The sequence below is a fragment of the Limulus polyphemus genome, unplaced genomic scaffold (genome assembly GCF_000517525.1).
Source record: "Limulus polyphemus unplaced genomic scaffold, Limulus_polyphemus-2.1.2 Scaffold848, whole genome shotgun sequence".
In the NCBI taxonomy this organism is placed as follows: Eukaryota; Metazoa; Arthropoda; class Merostomata; order Xiphosura; family Limulidae; genus Limulus; species Limulus polyphemus.
The window spans coordinates 315,074-319,633 of record NW_013666458.1 but is presented as its reverse complement, the minus strand read 5'-3'; positions in this window follow the sequence as shown (position 1 = coordinate 319,633).

The window sequence follows — 4,560 nt, the reverse complement described above, 5'->3', positions numbered from 1 at the left end:
TTATAACAATCACAGTTATAGCTTCCGAAGTTTATAGCACACCAACTATAACAAACCAATAATAGAGACTGTTTTTTCAGGCACGTCGCGTTGGTTATATTTATAGGCGTGTAGAGAGTTTCTCGAAAATTCAGATTACATAACAATACAAAGCTACACTAGCATTTACGTATACACATATATTGTTGATTCTTACACTCGAGGATCTTCTACAAGTTTAGAAAATAGGCGGGAGTTTCGCAATACATATTTAACAGTATACGTTATGTACATTTCTAAATATACATTTAATTTAAACAAACATCGATATTAAAATAAATATAGAATAATAAATCCGTCACAGTAGAGAATAATGTTATAAAGAAAGACAAGAGGGAATCATCAATAGCCGCGGCATTTGAAGTCTTTTAGGTAAGATTAGAATAAATTAATCTATGAGACTTTTTTCGTTTTTATTAGCTATATTTTTGTGTGCTAGCTTTTGTTTGTTTGTTTATTTTGAATTTCGCGCAAAGCTACACGAACTAGTTCATGTTTATCCGATCATACGCTACTGGGCCCTGCATAGCCATGGGGTTAGGGCACTCGAACCATAATCTGGGAGTCGCGGGTTCGAATCTCCATCCCACCAAACATAATCGCCCTTTCAGCCGTAGGAGTGTTATAAAGTGACAGTCAATCCTACTATTCATTGGTAAAAGAGTATCCCAAGAGTTGGTGGTGGGTGGTCATGACTAGCTGCCTTCCCTCTATTCTTTCGCTGCTGAATTAGGGACGGCTAGCGCAGATAGCCCTGTTATTCTGATCTGTATAGGTTGTTTTGAACAGTTGTACGTCAAACCACACATACACACCTGTTCTGTATAAAAGGGAGTGCTTTTGGTGTAATCTTTGTCACATTATAACACCCCACGAATAAAAGGGCGAGCATGTTTGGTGGGACAGGGATTCGAACCTGCGACCCTCGAATTGCAAGACAAGCGTCCTAACCACCTGGCCATGTCAGACCGGGTGTAGAGTCATACCCCATTTCATGCCAGAAGTTATAGGTTATCAAATTGTTCGACGTCCAGAAATGGTATGAGGCAAATGGACATTACCATAACAGCAGAGTACCCCCAATGTACTGTATTCAGAATTCTGAAACGTCATCGGACTACAGGAAACGTTGTTCCAGGAAAGTCTACTGGTAGACACCAATATACTACTGCCTAAGATGACCGTTTTTTGGTCAAGTTAACATGGCAGGGTCTAAAGATGTCTTGCAACACCTTACGACAGGAATGGCATAAATACATTCATTCCAGGATATACAAAAAAGAGCTATCTAGCAAACCAATATTGACCAGATTTCACCGCTGTCACCATGTTACTTGGGCACGACAGCATGCCAATTTACAGTTAGAACCATAGTGACACATCATCTTTTCAGATGAGTCTTGTTAATGCTGATGGTAGGATTTGTGTTCGTCGTTTGCTTGGAAAATGGATGAGGGAAGACTATCTTTCCCACAGGGAACACACAGGAGGTAGTGCATTAAATGTTTGGGCAGCTATTCATCATGGTGTAAAAACTGCTATTCATATCCTCCAGGGAAACGTCAATGGCACCTCCTACATGCATCGTATGGAGACGATATTTGTGCCATATGCTAGGGCAAGGTTTATCAATAATTTTGTGTGCCAGGATGACATTGCCACTTCCCACAGTGCATGACATGCTGTCGTTGAAGCTATTGATGTAATCCATCGTGATTTCATCCTAACTTGTCACTAGAAGGTGCTGCAAATCAGTTACTTTAGCTGGTTTAGGGTCGTGTTTAGTAATTTTCTGGCTCATTTATGCACAACACTCCTCAATGGGATTACAATCTGGAGACTTTGCTGGCATGGCAATCTCGTAATGTCCTCTTGGTCGAGACAATCATATATAATACATATAATATACTATAATATACTCTGACACTATCGGGTTATTTGATTGTTTATAAAATTGAAATAGAGGTCGGATTTATAGGTACAGCCTTGGCCAAAATGTTTGTATATTTTGTAACAAATAAGATCATTATTAATAAGATGGATCATAAATTCATTTAGTGCTGTCAAACGGAGAAATGCATGTTATATTAAACATCTATATGTATAATTTGTATAATGAGACAACTCCTATGAACATCATGAACGGTTTATTACAACAGCAAACAATTTCATCAGACATCTGTAGAAAGATGTGTAATTCAACATTTCACCTATCACAACAAAATCTTACCATAACATATATATAATAACAAAATATAACATCAAACCATTATAAATAGCGTCTGTATTTTTATATCAGTTCATATTAAACATTCACTACTTGGTTGGTCCTCCTTGTTCTATAATAACCTCCTCAAGGCGACATGATGAGTTTGACTAAGATCGTCGATTTCACATGCTTCACACTATATTTTCTTCAGCACTTGTAAAATAGTGTACAATTGTTCCGTGTATATATTAATAACAATTGGTTTAATCTAATTATTAACTTTCTTTTCATTATAAACTATAGTGTTTAAGTTAGTATCAAAATGAGAAATCTGTGCAAATAAATTCTGCCATTCTGAATTTGATAAAACAAAGAGAACCTTATCAGATGTCATATCAATACCATGATAATCAAATCGATACATAATCCAAAATAGAGGAGATATTATTAACACACACAACATGAATTATACGATCCAATCCATCCAGAAGAAAATTTTGTTCAGTTTTGCTCTGTACAGCTATACTAATATATGAAATCCAGTGTTCAAATTGCTCCCATTTTGTTGAAGAAAAAGTGATATCTTCGTTTTCCTTTTCCAAAGTCTTTAAACTGTCAAATATGGATATTCAACATATTCTCGTAAGTTGATAGAGTGAGGTAACAGTCGTTCCCAATAGGATAGGCATGAGATGATTCAGGTGTTTCTTCACATTGTGTAATAATAGAGGAACCTAACTGTCGTTTTTTCTGTTTACTGGTTCTTCTTTAAGGCTGGATTGACTATTTTCGCCATTTCATTAATGTCAGTAGCATTTCTTTTCTTTACAATAGACTAAAATATAATATAGTAAATAATTAGTAAGCATGGCAACGTTATTTATTAATATAATGAATATGACTGAAAACAACAAACATTGCTATGTCAAAGAAACACAGAAATTAGGTTTATAAGCAAATAAATATATGTAACGATATACTTACGTTTAAAGGCTGGTTCATCATTCTTTCTTCCATGTAGTAGAACTGCATCAGTCTGATTATTAGTGGTGAAAGGGACAGGGTATTTATATTTGAAAAGTGACCCGTATTTTAAAGAACTTTAGACTGTTTGTTATATACAGATATCAAAATTTAAGATATGTCTGAACTTGTAACTGAGCTTATCAACACTAATCAGAAACAGCTAACTCTGTCACCATTCGAGTACATGTAAATATAATTCGTTGTATTGTATAATGAAATCATAAATCTTATACATTTCACATGTTGCTAATTAATGACTTTTAAATTTAGTGACATACAAAAGCTCTAGTGAAAGTATAGTGAACATTACATTTACGTAGAAAATATATGATTATGTATAGTTTGAACCGTTTATTTTCAATATTAAGTATAATGTAAATACGTAGATAACAACAATGTATAAAAATAGATTTGGCCAACTCAGAACTGACCTTTGTTCATTAGTCACATGTATGTCAACGACCCGTTTTATTGCTATGCAGCATTTCATCTGATATATAGCAACACTGATTTTGGTTGTTACCGTAACATTGTTTCGTATCCATTAACTATAATGTCTGAGTCTATGGAAATTCTAACATCAGATAGGTAAACTACACTTTTGACCGACTATTCATTATCACTTATAAACTGTATAAAATCTTACATACTGAATGGAAATTAACTTAATCTGTATGAAAGTTAATACAATAAAATTATAAGCTATGATACCTGAATTTTTGTTAAGTGTATATGATAGCATATTGGGTTTTGATGAAACATGAGTTTTATATAAGAACACTGAATTGTATAACTCATGTTACCGAAACATTGTTTCAGAATCTTTGAAATAATCACTTGATTTACAATTAAAGGTCTTTTTACGATTGTGTTCATTTGTGCAGTTGGAAAACTAATGAGTTTAAATGAAGTTTTGAAAGATACGGTAATAGAATTTTTGGTTTGTAGAAACGAAAGCGTTACTTGGTTTAGGCAAACACAAGGTCAAACTTTCTAATCTTGTCATCAACAATATGTGACCATGTAACAACCTAACAAACAGCTGTCTTGATTTCAGTGCCCAACCCGTTTGTATGTGTGACCATATGAAGATCTTTGTATTTCCTAACAAACAGTGGCCTTGATGTCAGACAGTCTCAAAGGTTTATGTATAGAACATCAAGTAAATGGTAAGTGTTACTATTTCAAATAATTGTAAAGTTAAACAGTAAGTCGTTCATTTATTATATTTAGTTGTATCAAAATGAAATCATACTTTAGAGGATTAACATAATTACATTATAACA